The following is a 20,867-nucleotide window of genomic DNA, read 5'->3' as shown; positions in this document are numbered from 1 at the left end:
GAAGTGGGCAGCATTTTTTCATCAAAAGTCCTTCAGAATTGTCTTAGATCATTGTTTTGCTGAGAAGAACTAAGTCTATCAGAGTTGGTCATCGCACAGTGTTGCTGTTACTGCGTACAATGTTCTCCTGCTTCTGCTCACTTCACTCAGCACCAGTTCATGTAAGTCTTTCCAGGTTTTTCTGAAATCCGCCTGCTTATTATTGCTTATAGAACAATAGTGTTCCATTACATTCATAAACCACAACTTGTTCAGCCATTCCCCAACTGACAGGCATCTCCTCAATTTCCAATTCTTTGCCACCACAAAAAGAGCTGCTAGAAATATTTTTGATCTTTTTGGGATACAGACATAGAAGTGGTATTGCTGGGTCAAAGATTATGCACAATTTTGTAGCTCTTTAGGCATAATTCTAAATTGCTCTCTGGAATGGTTGGATCCATTCAGAACTCCACTAACAATGCGTTAGTGTCCCCGTTTTCCCACATCCCCTCCAACATCTGTCTTTTTTGTTTTCTGTCATGTTAGTCAATCTGATAGGTATGAGGTGGTACCTCAGAATTGTTTTAATTTGCATTTCTCTAATTAATAGTGATTTATACCATTTTTTCATATGATTATAGATAACTTTGATTTCTTCTTCTGAAAACTACCTAATAGAATGAATTCTAACTGATAAAGGTTAGGGCCACAGCCATAATCAGGAATCTTGGCACCTGGGACAAGTTTAGTTGTAGGTTAGGACCATGGTGACAACATAAAAGACATTCCAACTCTTCATAAAGTTATGCTGGAAGACAGAGGCAGCTGATCTCCTGGAGAGTCTAGACTGAAACTTCAAAGGAGTTGGGAGGGAAAGGGGAGGCCTGAGAGAGGGGTGCCACAACAAAGAGACTCTGGGAGTGAAGGTCCTAGGTGTGGCTGTGCCATTCGGGGTGGAGGCTGGCAGAGGAATGCAAAGGGAGGTAGAAGGACAATGATTGCCCCACCCTGAATCTGAATATTAGGACACTACAGCAAACCATCAGAGAGAGAGAGAGAGAGAGAGAGAGAGAGAGAGAGAGAGAGAGAGAGAGAGAGAGAGAATAAAGCAAGAATTTTCAGGAAAGCTTTCTAGGAGCTGTTATCATATAGTCGTATTCTGTTCACTGTGGCAAAGTGAGCATAGTAGTAGGTCATAAGGAACCAGTGTCAGGGTCATAAAGAGAACCCTTGGTCTCTCTGCCCCAGATTTTCTAATCATGGAAGTTGCCCTCTTTCACTGCTTAGAAATTACAGGAATGTAGTCCTGAACCTTGATCTTGACTTCCTCCCAGGGTGTGACTCGGCCACCCTGAGCAGAATCATCTTGGTCTCTACTAAAGAGCCCAGCTCAATCAACCTCTACTCTTGCCTTAAATACAAATAAGATGGGATGAAATGAACCTCCATACCTCACTGGCAAGTGTGGTTTTGGGCTCCTGTAGCCCCAGGCTGGGAAGTCCTTAAGGGTCCCATGCGATCCTGGAAGGTTCAGCCTGGACTTCTCTTTTCGTTGTCCAAGATATTTCTCTAAGGACCAGATCACTTCTGAAGCTGGCTTCACTTAGAAGTGCATGGGTACTCTTAATCAAAGGTGTCGAATTCGCTGGGCCAGAGGAACAAGAGTAGCACAGCCACAGGAGGGTCAGGTGGTCAATGACGTGGTCAGCTCACAGATGCTGGCCACCCGAGTGATGAGCAGCTATGTGGCAGACTGGGCGGACTGAACACGCAGGCCAAACCCTCATTATACTTGTCCAGAGGCCTCCAGGCACAGGTCTGTCCCAGGGAGAAGGTGTTGCTGGGATGCCTAAATTCAGCCCCAGCCCCTCCTGGCTCAGCTGGGGTTGGGATGGGGGCCACAAGCCCAAGATGACCTTCAGGCAGACACAGCAGCCCAGGGCCCTACTGCTCCTCCTGAAGCTCCGGTTTCCAAAGGACCTGGAGTATGTGGCAATTCCCAGGCCCTCTGTGTCTAGATCCTTCACAATCATCAGGTCAGCATTCAGGCTATTTGGGGTGTGGGAGGAAGAATGTTGCCAGAAGTCTGGCCTCTGGATAGGTGGGGAGCTCTGGGGCTCCCACAGGCCTGTCTTCACACTGGGTACATGGGAGAGTGCTCCCAGGCACACTTTCCCTCTTCTTTCAGCTACTGACTGATGCTCTTGGGGAGAAGGAGGAAAACTGGTCCCTGGGAAGAGGCTTCATGCTGAGGTGCTCCCAGAATTTATTGTTTTCCTCCTTGCTGTTGTCGAGCCAGTCACTCTCAGCTCACAGGAGAGCTTGGGATGATGGTTCTCGGAACCCTGCATGCCTGGAGCAGTCATGATTGCCTTCAGTCAAGGCCTGAGACGCCTCTTCTTTGCTAACAGTTTGGTTGTCCAGCCTTTGCAGACTGGGCAGATAGTCCATCTGTAATGCCCAGGTCTGGGCCACAGCAGAGGTTCTTCACCAGCGACAAGAGCTTCAGGCAGGGCAGATTCTTCAGATGGAAGAGCTAGTGCAAGCTGGGGATGCCCTTTTTCCACAGATAAAGTTCACTCAGGTTCAGACACTGGCTCATAGGCTCCAGAGAGTGAGCCTGGGAACAAGTGACTGACCCCTGCCTGACCACAGATGCTCCCACCTGCAGACCAACAAACCATATTAATGTCATCAGGCAGTGTTTAAGAAAATAAATAAAAATATACTACAACATAGATAATGTTAATTTGTGGTTTTCTATGTCAATATGCAGCCTGCAGGGATCCATTTCTATTTAAGTTTGGTAGGACTTCTCTACAGTAGTCCAGGTTCAAACTAGATTGCCAGCCCTGAATTATAGTGCTGGGACACCCCATCTCACCCCCTTGTCTCCGAAGGGGACTCTCTGATCCTAGCATACTCTCTATTAAAGGAAGACACAAAAGTGAAATGGAAGACCAGTTGTAAGAGTGGGAAAGTGAGACCCTGATCCCTTGTTCATCTTTGTATGGCAAACCCTCTCTGCTCAGCTTGGTGGCCTTTCTACATAAAAGAACAACTGGGGCTCTGGAGCTCATGTCATTCCTGCATTTTCTAAATAAATGGGCCACTCTTCAGCAGGAAGCTTTCTCTTAATCTTTTCTCCACCAAACAGACTTAAAACTCTTTTGACAATTAACCACATTTCAGTCCAAAATGCCTCATGGGATTTGCTAATGCCCAGAAGATCACTGAAGTCACTAATCCCACGTAGTTTTGGTAACCAGCTAACTCAGTGTTCAAAAATATGCATTAACTTTATTACCTCTTCAGCCATAAAGGAAATACCAGAACAGGGAAATTTCAGCACATGTAGTTAACCTTCTATCTCTCATTATCTACTGAAACCCTTACATTGGAAACTCTATAACATGAAAGGCCCAGCATAATTTGGAGGTTTCATTCACTTTTTCCCAATGGCTTGGCTTCATAGGCCTCACCTAGGAAACCTAGATAAGTGTATATGCTGTCCATCCCTGAGACTGGCTCCCCACATGCAAGGTAAATTCCCAGGCACAATCAGGTTCCTCCTCCTCTGGTTTTCAGTTGTTCCGATAAGAATTTCCAGGTGTTGCTTCCAACAGGAGTTATCAGGTTTTGTAATGTGTACTTTGGGAAGAATGTTCCCTAGGTTTGTGGAGGGGATGTTCTCTTGCAAATTTTTTTACTATGTTATTTCAGTAAATACATTTGCTTTGAACTAATTGTGTCTTCTGGCTGACTTGAGAAGTAAACACGTCAGGGAGTGTTTATGAGCAATGGCTTTGACCTGGAGTTAGGAAGATCCGAGTTCAAATATGACCTCCAACTGTGTGACTCTGAATTCTGTGACCTTGGGCAAATCACTTCCCATCTGTTTGCCTCAGTTTCCTCAACTATACAACAGGGATAATAACATAACCTACTTCCTAGGGTTGTTGTGAGGATTAAAGGAATGTTTGTAAAGTGCTTAGCACAGTGCCTTGGCACATAATATGCACTATATAAATACTTAGTCCCTTTCCTTCCCCTAATCTGAAATATGACTGGAAAGGTAGGTTGGAGCCAGATTGTAGAGGCAAGGCCATAGAGTTTTTTGTTTATCTGAGAAGCCGTAGGCCTCTGAAGAAGACTCCTGATCAGGGATTTGGCATAGTCAGACCCATGTCTTAGGACAGCAAGTTTGATAGCTGTGTGGAAGACATTATGAGAGGCAAGAGCCTGGAACAAGGAAATCAGGTGAGAAACTATTGCAATCATCTAGGAGAGAGTGCCGATCGCTCAGCACACTGTCTAACTGTAAATTATAATCTGGGCATTTATCCTTCTTCGTTAATTTTTCCCATTATTTTTATATTAAATCCTTTCTTATGGTCCACTGTATACATGGCAATGTGTATTTTTTTTCTTTTCTCATTTCATATTTCAGTTTGAAATGCATTTTAAAATTTTCAAAAAAAACATTTTTTCCCCAGTATTGATGGCTAGTCCATCAATTTCACTGAGCAAGCCCTGTAATGTTCTAGGGTTTAACATAATCCAAACAGTAGCATCTGAAGGGCCTGATCAACGGTAGGGAATTTCTCTTGTTTGGACTCCATGAAGGACAACTTCCATGACATGGAGGAATACCTTAGGTGAACATGTGTTCTTATTCTAAACCTCCCTTGATATAGATATGCAAAGGATCATCGAACAAAGTTCTCTCCATGATCGCATTTGACATACCATCTAAGATTTATTCAGCATTCCCAAAATAGGAACTCTATTTATATAACTTGACTCGCCACTCTGAATCCAAGAGGATGCTACAACATACCTTTCTAGGCATCGAAGAGAGAAGAGCCTCTCTTCTTCATCCTTTAGTAACATAAGTACAACAGCTGCTTACCAGAGGACTTTGCCCTCTGCTAGCCACAGACGCTCTTCAAGGCCTGTTAAAACCAGAGCAGAGGGCAACCAGTCCCAGTTCTAGGATCAAGAGTCAGATTCCAGTGTGTTGCTTTGCTAATTTTCCCCTGACTCTTGACTGACCATTTAGACCAGGGGTGGGGAACCTGTAGCCTTGAGGCCACATGTGGCCCTCTAGGTCATCAAGTGCAGACCTTTGACTGAATCCAAACTTCACAGAATAAATCCCCCGATTTAGATTATATCTTGCCCAATGCTCTCCTATGAGGTCTGAGTCTGTAGTCCCTGACCCCTATTTCTGTGCTTGGATTCCCCAACAGCCTGTGCTGTTTTGACCAGTCTAGACTTCTAACAAAGCCTCCAGACTTCTGCTTACTTGGACTTCATAGGCACTTAATGTTTATTGGTGGTTGGATGGATGGATGGATGGATGGATGGATGGATATATTGCCCTCCCCACTAAGTCCATCTTTGCCAATTCTGTCTCATTGCTGTCCATACTGTAATACTCATAAGGGCTTCCAGAAATGGGGATTATTAACCTCACCCCTTGGGTAAATGCCATTTGTGACCACCCATGGTTTGGTCTCAATCCAGAAGAAATAAACTAAAATTAACATGGGAGCCATTTTACCCAGCATCAGTCCTGCTCCACTGACCGCTACTCCACCTCTTTTCAAGAGTTCATGTCTGGCATATCAACAGGACTGGTTGTAGATAGTAGTTGTGTGTCCAAGCTTGGTGTGGAAGTAGAATAGGTGGCATTTTCCCTTATTCTGCCCCTTGCTTTCTACCCACTTTCACTGCCCTCCCTTCCTCTGTCTTCCCCCGCCTCCAAAGATATTGTGGAGAAAGGTTAAAGTTCTTCCCCCAGGATTACACAGCTAGTATGTGTCTGTGTTAGGACTTGAATCCAGGTCTTCTTGACTTCAAATCTGGCTGGCCATGCCCTATTATCAACTGTCATATTATCATGGTGGGATTTTAGTGCAGTGTAGTGGGAAGAACTATGGCCTGGGGAAGGAGAGAGCTGAAGGCATAACTACATCAATGACTAACTAGCCATATGACTTTAAGCAAACTACTTCCTCATTCTGCTTCTCAGTTGGACTAAGACCCCTTCCAGTTCAGACATTGTATGGTAGTGAAATGACAGAGGAACTAAGACACATAAGAGGAAGACATAACAACTTGGCTGTGTAAAGGTAACACTATCTGCATATCATTCAGTGGGTCAGGTTAATTCTAGTACATTTTATTGGACTGCAACTCTACTCGAGTACAATTAAAGTCCATAGTCTGGAAGTCACTCAGAATAGGCATTTGCTCACAACTTAAACAAAACTAAAGGGGGCACTGTTCTGGTGCATTGCTGCCCTCTACCTCTCAAGAGAGTTACCTCTAACCATGAAAAAAACCTTAACAAGTGGGTAACCTATAGAATCATTGTGCCCATAGGCAGTGACCTTTTTTTTTTCTCTATCTCACCTTCATACATCTTCTACCCTCTTCTTCCCAAATTAAACGGACTGGAAGGTCATTTGCCGCAAAGACCCTAGAGGAAATTTGCTTTTGTGGGTTTTCCCCTTTGGAACAAAAAGAGACACAATCTCAAGGCAATCCCAGCGTTCTGAACTACATTTCCCAACAGACCCCGTTCTCCCTCTAGTGCAGTTGAGAAAGTGAAGTTACCCCATCTGGCTACATTGTACACTACAACTCCCAGTAGCCCTTAGGGCTTCCCCGGCCCTCCAAGGCTGAAGAGATTTCCCAGCAGGCGTCGGGGCAATTTTCCCAGCCAATCACGTAAGAGAAAGAGACCGGGGCAAGGAGGAGACCCTTTCCTGTCCCCTTGATTCTGGTCCACCCAGCACCCGCCCCCGCCCTCCCACCTACCTCCCCCCTCCACAAGGGGGAGGGGCCCCCTTGTTGATCACGTGACAGGGCCCCCCTCAAGAGCCCGTGGGAGGAGAAGAGAGGAGAGGGAGGGGAGGGGAGGAAGGCTGGCTGGGTGGGGAAAGGGAGGAGGAAAGGGAAGGGGGTCCTGAGGGGGCGGAGTGCTGCCCCTGGCGCTGAGCAGCCTTGGCAACAGCAGTGGTGGCGGTGGCCGGGACCGAGGTGCGTCAGGCAGCTGGGGCAGCCTTGGCTCCAGCCCGGGAGGCGAGGACACTCCTTTCTGTGGAGTTGAAGGAGGAGGCGGCAGCGGATCCCAGAGCTTCCTCAGCCTGACTCCTCGGCCTCCCTGCCAACAGGCCCCACCTGCCCCTTTCGGGACCCACCGACGATCGGCCGGACACACGCACGGGCAGCCTAACGCCAAGGTGCAGAACGCTCGCTGTCAGGCCCAGGCCGGGGGTGAGCGGGATCGCTGGGCGCCCACGTGCTTCGCCCCTTCTTTCACTCCTCTTAACCTTCCTTCTCTCTTCTTCTCCTCCCTTCCTCCTGTTGCCCCCCTCCCTCCTTTTCTCCATTTCTTTCCCCCTTTTCCCTATTTCTTTTTCTCCGTTTCCATAATTATTTCCCTCCTTCTTTCCTTCGTTTTCCCACTTTCTCCCTTCTTTTACTTTCCCCCTTTCTCCCATTTCTTTTCCTCATTCTCCTCTTTCCCATCTTTTCCTCCTTCTCTTCCTCCCTCCTCCCCTTCCTTCGAGCTCCTGTAACCCCCCTCCTCTTACCCTCTCTCCACCTGTCCAGCTTTCCTCCTAGCCAGTGTCCCCAGAAAAGGGAAAGAAGGGCATATATAGAGCTCAGAGGAGTAAGACATGACAGGGTGTAGGTAAGGGTGGAAGGAGAGGACTGCATCTTTCTTGACTTGTGGTTTATAGATCTCTTGATCAGTCATTGTCAGAATCAGTTTACATTGGTATGGGGATCAGCACAACTTCTCTAACCTGTCGCTTTTCTGCTCAGACCCATTTAATTTTGGGTATCTGTGTCATGGATGGGTAAGGAAGATGGAAAGGGAAACCACTTTTTCATTTTGTGGAAAGGCTTTAATGTTTAGGCAAGATTTTAGAGAAAGTTGTCTCTGGGATTCCACAAACTCCTAAGTGGTCTAAATAGGGAAACTAGACATTGGTTACTGTTGTTTGTCCTCTCCTTTAATGTCCCCATTGAAAAATGTTTAAGGTTCATTCTAATTTCCTTTTGAAGATGCTCATTATATGATGGCCTGGAAAGAAACCTTGGATTTATAATCCAAAGACCTTCTTTGGAATCCTGGCTTTACTATTTAATTCCCTATGTGAGTCCCAGTTTCTTCAAATGTAAAATGAGGGGTCTTAGACTAAATGATCTCGAAGGGCCCTTCTAGCTCTAAATTCTGCGATCCTGTAATGTTTATTGAGCATACATATTTTGCCAAATGATACACAAAGAGCCCGTCACTTCTCCTCTAGAAGTTAAAATATTTCAAATCCATATGGAGAAACACTTTTCTCCTACTTAAAAACTGGGAAACTTGCACTTAACCTACCTACAGATAAGAGAACAGCTTTTGAGTAAGTGTGAGCTTCTCCCATACTTTGAGAGAATGAATTGTCATTGAAATCGCTAAGGAGAGATTTGAGAGAGAACTTTAAGAATGATTGCTTTCTTCTACCCCTCCTTACTCCAGTTAGACTTTGATTTGCAGCCAGAAGTATACAATAACAGGGATAATCTGGATTGCTTGTCTTTAATTTGCTGTGTGCTCAGGAAATCCAAACTATTTTAATATAGCCCTAAGCAAACATGATTAGAACGATCCAAAGTTGGAAGGGACATTAAATAACATTTTGTCCAAAATTAACATGACATCCTCAATAATTGGTCATCTAGCTTTTGTTTGAAGACCTTCAGTGAGGGGACATTTCCAGTCGGCACGTTCCATTTTTGGATAGTTTCTGATTGTTAGGAAGTTTCTCCTTATGCGTCGTTCTTGAATCTAACTGCAAATTTTCACCCCTTGCTCCTGCTTCTGCCCTCGTTGGTCAAGAAAAGAAAAATTGGTCCTATCCTTCCATAGGACAGCTCTCTTGTTCCCCCTAAGCATTCCAGGCTAAATATCTGTTGTTTCTTCAACTAGTTCTTATGTAGAAGGCTCTTGAGGCCCTTCACTATTCTTGTTACCCGTTTCTGGATGTTCTCCGGCATTCAAAAATGTGCTACCTCTAACTGAATACAGTGCTCTAGATGTGGTGGGACTATCACCTTCCTAGGCTTGGATTACTATGCCTTCCCTGATGCAGCCTCAGTTCCCATTGCCTTTTTTTGTTTCTGTATGAATGTGTTGAGAATCACTATAGCTTAGTGGATAAAGGGCCAGTCTTGGAGTCAGGAGTATTTGGATCCAGGCCCTAATGCTGAAAGAACAATCCTACTTACTGGAAATACAAAGACAAAAGTGAAATAGTCCCTGCCTTCAAGGAACAGACATACATACATACACCCAGACATCCATTTATACACACGCACATATACACACACATATATACACGTACATGGGACAGCTCGGTGGCCCAGTGGATAGAGCTCTGGGCCTGGAGTCAAGAAAACCTGAGTTCAAATCCGGTCTTAGACATACTAGCTGTGTGACTCCGGGCAAGTCACTTCACCTTGTTTGCCTCTGTTTCTTTCTCTGTAAAATGAGCTGGAGCAGGAAATGGCAAACCACTCCAGGATCTCTGCTAAGAAAACACCAAATGGGCTCACGAAAAGTCAGACAAGACTGAAACAACTGAACAACAGCATATACATTGTTACATATACGTACATATATATGTGCACATACACATGTATACACACATACAGAATAGATACAAAACAAATACAAGGTAGTTTTAGAGGGGTTGGGAAAGGCCTCATGAAGAAGGTGGTGCTTGAACTGAGTCTTAAAGAAAACCAGAAGGTGCCTGGTGGTGAGGAAGGAGTGAAGTCTAGGTGTGAGAGACAGCAATATAAAGGTGTGGAGATGAGAGATGTTGTGTTGTGTGCAGAACAGCAAGTAGGTTAGAATGGCTGAATCAAAGAGCAAAGGGAGGGAAATGAACTATAAAGGTAGGAAGGAGCTAAGGCTGGGTTGTACAGCTCTTTAAAGGTCAAGCAGAGGAGTTTATATTTGATTCTAGAAACAATAGGGAGCCACTGGAGTTTATTGAGGGGGTGAGGTTTGACATGCTTTTGGAAAATCATATCAAATATAGGGAAGATGGATTAGAGTGGGGAGATGTTTGGGGCAGGGAGGCACCAAAGAAAGCTATTGCACTCGTCTAGCCAGCGCTTCTTAACTGGTCTTGACCCACAGTTTAAGAAGCACTGAAGGGGTCGTGAGCGGAAAAAGTTTAAGAAGCCCTGGTCTAGGTAAGATGAGGGCCTGACTTAGGTAGTGGTTATGTGAGTGAAGAGGGGCTGGATTCAGGAGAAGTTGTAGCTGAGGAACAAGATTTGGTGAATGACTGCATATGGGGAGAGTGAGGGGTGAGGATGACACTGATGTTATAAAACCGGGTGACAAGGGTGGTGGTACCTTTGACATTCATAGGGAAGTCTGGAAGAAGGGTAGATCATGAGTTTTGTCTTATACTTATTGAATTGGAGATGCCTATAGGATATCCAGTTGGAAAGGTTTAGGAGGAAATTGGTGGCACAGGCTTGGAACTTTGGAGAGAGATTAAGTAAGGCTGGATATAGTGATGTCTCCCAAAAACCGAGAGAAAAGAGACCATCTAGAAGAGGTCTGGAGGTTGAAGAGAGATCAGGGAGGATCAGAACTGAGAAAAGGCCATTGGATTTGGCCAGATCATTGGTAACTTTGGAGAGGGATTAAGTAGGGCTGGATATAGTGATGTCTCCCAAAAGCCTAGAGAAAAGAGACCATCTAGAAGAGGTCTGGAGGTTGAAGAGAGATCAGGGAGGATCAGAACTGAGAAAAGACCATTGGATTTGGCCAGATCATTGGTAACTTTGGAGAGAGCAGTTTGGGTGAAATGATGAAATTAGAAGCCAGATTGCAGGGAGCCAAGAAAGTGAAAGGAAGTAGAGGCGACATGTCTATACTGCTTTTTCAGGGAGGTTAGCTGAGAAAAAGAGTAGAAATACAAGATGATAGGAGGGGATCTAGTGAGGACTTTTTGAGGATGAGGGAGAAGAATATGTTTGTAGGCCATGAGGAAGGAACCAATAAATAGGGAAAGCTTTCATATTAGAGAGGGGGAATGACAAGTAGAGGGGATGGAATCAAGGGTGAATGTAGAGTTGACCTTAGTGAGAAGGACCACCTCGTTGAGACTGGGGTAGAGGAGGACATCATAGTGTCTCAGGAGGTTGTGAGGAGAAGGGGAGAAGAGGGAGTTTTTGCTAGGGAGTCTCAATTTTTTTTAGGAAAATTTGAAGCAAGAGCCTAGCTAAGGGCATGTCAGGAAGGATATTGCTGGAGGCTTGAGGAATGAAGGGAAGGTTGGAAATGCATGTGTGGAGAGTGTGATGGAAAATCACTTTGTTGTTGAGTTGTTTCAGTTGTGTCCCAAGTCTCTGTGACCGCCATTTGGGGTGTTCTTGATAGAGATCCTGAAGTGGTTTGCCATTTCTTTCTCCAGCTCATTTTATAGATCAGGGCTGTCCAACCTTAGGTTTTTATTGAAACAATAGACAGTATATTTTAATTTGCCATTTTAGTGAGATCTCTTCGGTAGCTCAGCTTCGTTTACTAAAGCATTCATGTAAATTTCTATGTTTGTAGGTGGCCGCATTTTGGACAGCCCTCTTATAAATGATGAAACTGAAGCAAACCGGGTGAAGTGATTTGCCCAAGGTCATACAGCTAGTAAGCGTCTGAGGCTGGATTTGAACTTGGGTCTTCCTGATTCCAGGCACAGCATTCTGTCCACTGCAGCATCACCTAGCTGCCCAGAAAATCAGTTAGGGAGAAATAAAAGGTTCCTTGCTGCAGCAAGCGCTCAGTTGAGATTAGATAACACAAATTTGTAGTGGATCTAGTCAGCACAGCTGCAAGACTTTCTCTGGCTCCATTCAACAGCACACACTAGCTGTCAGTTAACCTCTAGTGCCTCAGACAACTCTTTAAGTCTGTAAGTCACAGAGAATTCCCGCTCTGTTTCAGCAGATGAAGTTTCCACACTAACAAAATCACAGATTCCCTTTACACTTTGCCCAGTTATGCTACCATTTTGGGGACTGCTTTCAGAACCAGTTTGAGCCACACAAGGAAAGTAGTTGACCCCAAATTATTTTGCTGAGATTGAACACATACTTTGTTCACCAGTCTTGGCTCCCGATGATCTTAAGGTCACATTTAGAGTTGGAAGGGACCTGAGAAATCTTCTAGTTCAACATCTTCATTTTACAGATAAGGAAACTGAGGACTGGGAAAGTTAAATAACTTATCCAAAGCCACACAGATAAGTGACAGAGCTGGAATTTGAACCCATATCCTCTGACTCCAAATGCTGCATCTTTTCCACTATACCGTGTTGACTCTGACTTTTGGGTTTTATCAAAAACCAAATCCACTGTCAGGGGGTAAAGATTTGCCACTGCTGTGGATATTCAAGAGATTGTGTCCTACCTCATAGACTCTGAGGAGTTACAGAGATATTTTTGAGCCATAGCAGAGCATTAGAACAAGTAATCTTATGGTGACTATTTAAAAAGAACAAAGATCATTTGGATGTGTGCTATAGAGAATAGCATAAAAAACATTATCAAAGAGTTGGATGGCCATTAGAGGGAGGGAGCCCAATTGGTGGAAGCATAACAGAAGGACAGAGAAGGGGATGGATGCAAGAGATGCTGGAGAGAAACAGGAATTGGCAAGTGAGGAGAATAGATGACACTGAAGTAATTAAACTGTCTAATAAGAAGGATAGTGATGCCCCTGACATTAAGAGGGAAGTCTGGAAGAGGGGGAGGTTTTGAGAGTCAGTCCATGGTACAATGGAAAGGGCATGGGACTTGGAGTCAGAGGACCTAGGTTCAAATCCCAGATCTCCCACTTAGTGCCTTGTGCCCTTGAATAAGTCACTTAGCCTCTCTGGGTCTCAATTTCTTCATTTGTAAAATGAAAAGGTTGATCTAGACTTCTAAGGGCCTTCCAGTTGTTGTCTATAAGCCTGTGAACCCATAGGAAGGCCTCTGTTGAGATGAAGTTTTCCTTTTTGTAAGATTTACAGAGACATGGACTAGAATCAAGGAAGATGAGAAGGCATGGATAGGGTATGATTTCTACCAGTCGAGTAGAATATCTACATCAGTGAAATAATGGATCCTTTGAAAGAGACTTTTTCTAAAAGATCAGTCTTATTATTTAACATTCGTGCATGCCTCACATACTGTATCAAATGGTTTGCTGTCTGGGATTATTGGTGCTGTTGTTGGGTTTTGGCAAATAGCCAAATTGGAATGGAAATCTACCCCAACCAAAGGATTTCTTTAGATTCCTAGTTTCACACACATAACTGATTACATCCCATACATTTCATCAATTTTATTAACTTATTCATATGTTAAGAAAGTAACAGTTTTAAAAATATCTAAACAGTCTTTAAGCCATGTTTGCTTTAGTGCCTTCACAAAAATCTGTCTGGTTCAAGTCTGTTATCTCGTAAACCAGAAATGTCAAACACCCGATTGCAACCTGCAACACTCTCTAGTGCTCTTTGTGGTCTGAACCTGATGAAAATGTAATTGGGAAGTATTTAATGAACTAAAAATACAGTAGAACATAGATAACGTTAATATGTGGTTTTCTAAGTCAATACACAGCCCTCGGGGAATCTTATGTAGGGTTTTATGCACCTGTTTCTATTTCAGTTTGACACTGCTATTGTAAACTAACTCTAAATTAGACACAGATCTTTTTTGGAGCAAGGATTGTAGCATTTTAGGCTGAGGAGGACCTTAGAGACCATGGAAGCCAAGCCTACAATTTCAAAGATAAGAAAGCTGAGGACCAGGGAGGTCACATATGTCATAAGTAGTAGAACTGGGATCCAGGCTCAGATGATCTTATAACAATTCTTGTACTTTTTCCAAGCTATCATGCTAAAGATTGCTTTTCTTATCAGGGTTTATCAATCAGCAAGCATCTATTAAGGGCCCACTCTGTGTCAGGCACTAGGGTTAAAAATGAAAGTGATAAAATAATCCCTACTCCCAAGGAGCTTACAGTCTAGGAGGGGAGACAAGTACATATGTAAGTATAGAGAGAATAAAGATAAAGAGAATGCTAATCAATTCAAAGTAGTGAAATATACGTTATTGGAAGGGAGAATCCAGAAAGGTTTTATGTCTTAAGGAAGATCACTTTTTAGCCGCTTTGTGAGGATAGACTGGAGTGTGGAGAGACTTGAGGCAGGAAGACCAATGAGAAGGTTGCAGAAATCTAAGAGAGGTTGGGAGGGCCTGGACTAAGGTGATAGATAAAGAGAAAGAAGTCAGATATGTGAGATAATGTGGAAGTAGAAATGGTGAGATCTGGCAACTGATTGGATATGTTAGATGAGAGCAAAGACTTGAGGTTATGAACCTGTGAGGCTGACAGAATTTCAGCAAAAATAGGGAAGTGGAGAAGAGGCCTAGGGTTGTGGGGAAAGACAGTGAGTTCTGTTTTGGGTACTTTGAGTTTGACGTATCTTCAGGATGTCCCATTGGAAATGGCCAATAAGCAGTTGGAGATGGGGGAGAATGTAAAGAGAGAAGAGGGCCCAGGACAAAGTCTTAGAGAACTCCCAGTTAGGGGCGTGACATAGATAATGAACCGACCAAGGAAACTGAGGAAAGGATAGACAGGAAGAGAGTAGAAAAATCCAGAGAAGAGAGTATCCAAGAGAAAAGGGTGCTGAACAGTGTCAAATGCAGCAGAGAGGTCAAGAATGATGGGGACTGAAAAAGGCCAACAGATTTGGCAATTAGGAGGTCATTGACAACTTTATGCTTGGAGACTGTCATCTGAGCTGAGCCACCATGTATGTGTTTTGGGGGACTGTCAGAAGTTTACCTTGAAGGATGCCAGTTTATTCATGGGGATTTTGAAAATCGTAATTGAGTTCCAGAGTGCTCAGCTTGTCCAGAATGACTTTAGAGTGCTAACAAAAGGGCATTGTTGTTGGCTTAAAAAAAAACACACAACAAAATAGGTATATCTATGTAGTACCTTCTTCGTTCCTTCCTCCTCCCCACTTAAAAGTGCTTTAAAGTAAATATCGCCTTTTTAAAACTTGGTGAAATGATTCAGACTATAAGCATTTTTCAAATGGTTTTTGAACAGAAATGAAAGAGGGAAGTCTAGCAAGATGCTGTCTCAAATATGTCACTGAAAGAGCATGTGATTACAGCCCTAATAGATTCATAAATGACCAGAAACAGGAAATTTTCACGAACAAAGGGTTTCAAAAACTAGATTCAAATTATTTCTAAATCTGAGGTGACTTTCTCAAAAATTCATCAAAAATATCAAAACAATAATGGGGCCTTTGATTCTTTTGGTAATTCTTAGGTAATTGTTTCTCCCCATCTCTGTCCCTTTTTCTAATTCTTTTTTTAAAAATAGGTTTTATTCATGCCTTTTGTTTATATATCAGTAATTTCTGATGTAAAAAAAAGTTTACCTAACCCCTAACCTAAGTCTTGACTCCTTTGTAACAAAGAAAAGCAAAAGTTAAATATAAACAACTGATATGTTGGGCATCTGACTTTGTCTGCAAACATTTTACCCCTTGTAGCCTTTATTCTCCTGCATTTCTGCTGAGAGAAAAGAGTTATGTTTCATTACCAATCATCTCTTGGGGAATGACTTTTGGTCTTTAATACTTATGTCAGTTTCCTATATATATTATATATCAGACTTATATCAGATATGTGATACAAAGATTTTTCCTCCATCTAATGGTTTCTCCTCTTATTCTGTCTGCATTGATTTTGTTTGTGCAAGAAATTTTAATGTTATATAATTGAAATTGTCTATTTTGGCTGATCATCTCCATCCTTTGTATGGTTAAGAACTCTTCCCCTGACTGTGGCTGTGAAATGTATTTTTTTATGTTTTAAAAAATGATATATCTTTTTATATTCAGGTTGCATATCTGTTCAGAGATTATTGGGGGATGTAGCAGAAGATGCTAATCTGTCAAACTGCTTCCTGGTTTTCCCAACAATTGTTGTCCTTCCCTTGATAATTTATGTTCTTGTATTTATCAGACACTGGGCTATTGTTTTTTATTCCTTCTGGTTCTTGTTTTCCTAGTCTGTTCCACCAATCTACTTTTCTGGTTTATGTTTTTAACTAAGACCAAAGCTTTTTTGATGGTTACTGCTTCAAAATATAGTTTGAGGTTTGGTCATGCTGCGCTCCTTTTGTTCCCATTTCTAAAAATTATTCCCCTTGAACTTAAAGACCTTTTGTTCCGTGAAATGTTATTTTGTCTAGTTCTACAAAGTAACCCTTTGGTAGTTTGGTATGGCACTAAATCTATAAATTAATTTAGGCAGTATCAACATTTTTATTATATTGGCAAGACCCAATCATGAGCACTGAATATCTCCAGTTGTGTAAGTCTTTATTCTAAAAAGAGTGTTTTATAGTTTAATTTATATAAGTCCTTAGTACAGTCCCTAACACATAATAAGCACTTCAATAAATGTTATCATTCTTCCATTTATCCTGTTTTCTGGTAGGGCTTTTTTGTCCAGACATGTGATTTCATCAGTGCAAGGAACTCCCTTTGTAGAAATTTCCTGTCCTGTGAGTGATCGGTAGGTCCATAATTGATCAAGCTTGGGCCACTGAGAGGTTACCCTGAATCATAAGACTAGTCTCTACCCACTTTGCCAGACTGTCTCTGTCTTAATAAGTTAGCTCTTAGATTATCTTAAGCATTTTGCAGTTATTTTGAATGCTATTTCTCTTAGCATTTCCTCTAGGTTTTTGTTACTCCTACATAGAAATATCAGTGATTCTTGTGACTTTATTCTGTATCCTGCTACTTTACTGAAGCCATTAATCTTATTTATTTTCTTCACTGAGTCGCTGGGGTTTTCTAAGTAAACCATATACTAATAGAGATAATTTTGTCTCCTGATTGCTGCTGTCCATACCTCCAATTTTCTCCTCTTTCATGATTGCTCAGGCTAGCATTTTTTAAAACTCCTTATTTTTCAATTAACAAGCATTTGTTTTCTCTCAATCGCAACTCTCCCCAACTGGAAAAAGAAAAAGAAAAATCCAAACCCTTGTAACACAAATACTCATAGTTAAGCAAAACAAGTTCTTGAATTAGCCATGTCCCAAAGTGTAGGTCTCATTCTTCGTATGAAGTCTATCCCCTTTCTGTCAGGAGGTGGATAGCATGCTTCTTGAATCATGGTTGGTTATTTCATTGATCAGATTTCTTAGTCTTTCAAAGTTGCTTGCCTTTACAACGTTGTTGTTATTGTATAAATTGTTTTCCTAATTATGCTTGCTGAACTCTGCATCTATTCATACGTCTTCCTAGGTTTCTCTAAAAACATTTCTTGCATCATTTGTTATAGCAAAATAGTATTTCCTTACATTTATATGCCATGATTTGGTCAGCCATTCCCCAATTGATGGACACCCCTTTAGATTCCAGAACTACAATATTTTTGTACATATGGCTCCTTTTCCTTCTTTCTTTGATCTCTTTGGAATATAGACCTAGTATTGTTATTTCTGGGTCAAAAGGTATATGCAGGTTAGTGACTTCGGGAGCATAATTCCAAATTGCTTTCCAGAAGGGCTGAACCAATACAGCTTCACCAGCAGTGCAACGAGGTACCTGTTTTCCTATAGCTTTTCCGGTATTGTCATGTTCAACAGCTTTTTTGCCCTCTTCATCAGTCTGATAGGTGTGATCTGGCTAGCATTTTAGAATAATATATCAAATCAATATATATAATATAAATATAATATATTAATATTATATCACAATATTAGTATAAATATAATATATAAATCAAATAATAGTGGGAAGAAAGGGCATCCTTGATTTATCCCTGCTTGTATTGGAGAAGCTCCCATTGTTCCACCATTGCCAGTATTGCTAGCTCTTGGCTTTAGTTTTAGGCTTTTAGTCCTATTAATAAAAGCTCTCTCCATGTCTCTGTTTTTGGGGAGTTTTAACATAAATGAATCCTAAATTTTGCTACAGTCTTTTTTACGTGGTCCTTTATTTCTGAGCTTCTCTGTTCATGATCCCGTTTGCATACAAAACCAAGTACCAATTTTTCTACAAAATTGTGTATGCCATTTGATGTTTACCAACTCAATTCAAAGATAACCAGTCTTCTTACAACTTTTGAAAATCATTGAGGCTTGATTGACTTTTCCTATAAACTTCTCTGTATTTATTGCATGGTTCTTAGTTCAGTGCCTAGAAAGAAATACTCCCCTTCCCTCCCCTCCCCAAACTGGACATGGTCATGGGCCAAATCAGGTGTTGCTGCCTCTGACTTTCTATTTAAGAGTGATATTTCTTTGCATTTTTAATCCTACTTTATTGAGATGTCTTCCTAGCACTCATCTCACACTCCCCTGTATCAGCGATCATTTCCGTGTTCCATTGAGAACAGGGTGTTTATTGTAAATTGAGGGGAAGGGTTGGAATGGGGGTGGGGGTGGCAGTCATCATCATTTGATAATTTCAACCTGGTAGAGAGCCTTTACCGCTTTAAATTTGTAACTTAATGTCTTAGTTTCCAAAACACCAACCCTCTGGCATTCTACCAGGTTACCTTGGGCTTTAGGCATAGTAGAGACACGGTAAATACTTGCTGAAGTGAATTATCCAGAGCTTTCTATATGGATGTTCTGCCTCCCCGCTGGTCAGTAGCAATCGGCTAAGTTTGTCCTCAGCAGAATTTACCATACCTTTAGGCTACTGATGTATCTGCTGCTGTAGGCCAAAGGTAAATTAGGAGATTTTTTGTCTCTTCTTTTGGTTCCATTGCTAGGGTGGGTATATGTATAGGGCTATCTCAAATTAGAGAAGTCTTTTGGAGTGTGGTGTTTTTTTCCCTAAAAGTGAGCATGGGTTAAAGTGTCCCATCTTTTTTTAAAACTCAGGATTATTCACAGGCTTTCACTGCTGTTTCCATCTCAGTAGCCAGGGATGGTAAATGGGGCTATTTCTGGGTTTCTGGATGTTTGATACAGCGCCCTCTATAGGGGAGAATTCCAGTCCAACAAGCTTTTGTGACCTTGGGCAAACTACTGGACCTTCCTGGTCCTTAGCCTTCTAATCTATAAATTAGGATAGTGGACTAGATGATCTCCAGTATTTATTGTTATGTACAAGTACTATGGTCAGTGCTTGAGATACGTGGACAAAAGGAAAAACCATTCTTGTCCTTTGAGAGCTTATGTTCTACCTGAGGGATGGGCTAGAAGACTAGGGTAGCTGGCTTGTTTCCTGGTTTGCTATACCCCTTTCAGAATTGGTAGTCTTAGATGAATACGAGGGACTTAGCAGTCTCCCATATTTGACAAGGGTTGCAAAGTACATCCATTATCTCATTTGATTCTCACAATCTTAGATGCTTTATTATCTCCATTTTGCAGATAAGGAAGCTGAGGCTCCAAGCTATTGTGACTTGCCTAGGGACATACAACTAGTAAGTCTCAGAGGCAAGATTTGAATCTTTTTGCTGTTAAGGCACACCCAGACCCTTCACCAATACTTCAATCGTGGGCAGTATTACCAGGCTGTTTTATTGCTTCTTTGACTTGGACAGGTGACCATTGGTTCACTTTTCTGTTTCTCATTCTTGTTGTGCAAGTTCCTTGAACAGTGGTACTGTGAGCATGGGAAAATCAGGGTAGTGGGCAGATCCAGCCCTCTCCCTTAATATAGCACCAGTGTGAAGAAGCCTTGGTTCTGCATTTAAGAGCTTACTGCTTCATGCCTGCTGAGAGATCCTTTCACTCACATTAGGAAGTTCTTGTACTTGAGATTGGTACTGGTTTTCTTTCTGCTGGTGGGACTGTTGCCTTGGGCGCCTTGTTTATTCTTCTGACTTTTCTCTGGTCCTTCTTGAGATCATACAGGTTGATCTCAGCATTACGTGTTGCATGTAATAAGGAGATAGCTTTGTTCAGCTGAACCCAACAGTGTATCGTGTCTCTGGATACAGAGGCAGCAAAGTTTGGCATGGTGCAGGGTTCTTCAAATATTTTTACCCTAGCACCCCATTAGTAAAAAACTTTTGAACACGATTCCACAACAGAGGCATAATATTAGTACACATTAATAACATATCAGTATAGTACTACTTATAACTTATAATGGATAAGTTAACATATAACTTATAAATAATACACATGTGTAACTAACATTATGAAATATGCACAAAAATAGAAATTGAAAAGAATGAGATGAAGATTAAAAACAATATTTTTAAACATGTTTATTTCACTAATACAAAAGTGTTTTACTAACGGTACAGAAATAGTTTGGTTCTAACTATATCAAATTATTAATGATATTTTGTACTGAAAACAATGTGATTGAATATGGTGCGGTTTTTAAATCCTTATGCCCTTGGGGTAACATTGTAAATAATTGTTAACAATTGATTGTCAAATGTGGTCGATGTAGCCAAACAGATGAATTATTCTTAAGATACAGCAATCAAGTGATAGTTCATAAGTCGCTACTGTAACAACTTTTCAGCAGGAGTCCTATTTCTTTGTGTGTCACTGAGCAATCCAGCAACAACAAGCAGGAGTGAATGGCTTCTGATTTCAACTGAGCATTAAGTTTTCAATATACATTCATCCTTTTTTCTTAACATGGTTCTGCCTAATGGATAACAACATACCTTAATATAGTTTCCTAATCCAGGTTCCGGTATTTATTATTATTAATTACTATTAATGACTGACTTCAGGACATTCTCCTTCCTTTTTCAATGAGTTTAGTGCTTGGTTCATAGTCTTTCTA

General features: G+C 41.9%; 1 protein-coding gene and 1 pseudogene across 1 annotated transcript in view; one reads left to right on the top strand and one right to left on the bottom strand.

Annotated features, from left to right (window-relative positions):
- Positions 1-2,031: 2,031 nt before the first annotated feature.
- LOC118832490 lies at positions 2,032-2,677 on the bottom strand (annotated as a pseudogene).
- A 4,199-nt stretch (positions 2,678-6,876) lies between these two features.
- The window catches only part of MTM1 (myotubularin 1), a 103,297-nt gene continuing 89,306 nt past the window's right edge, over positions 6,877-20,867 (top strand). The window contains exon 1 of the mRNA XM_036740066.1: positions 6,877-7,235. The gene's annotated coding sequence lies outside the window, so the exon portion shown is untranslated. The remainder of the gene's footprint in view (positions 7,236-20,867) is intronic.

The sequence above is a fragment of the Trichosurus vulpecula genome, chromosome X (assembly GCF_011100635.1).
Source record: "Trichosurus vulpecula isolate mTriVul1 chromosome X, mTriVul1.pri, whole genome shotgun sequence".
Taxonomy (NCBI): Eukaryota; Metazoa; Chordata; class Mammalia; order Diprotodontia; family Phalangeridae; genus Trichosurus; species Trichosurus vulpecula.
This window is presented reverse-complemented; position numbering and strand designations above follow the sequence as displayed.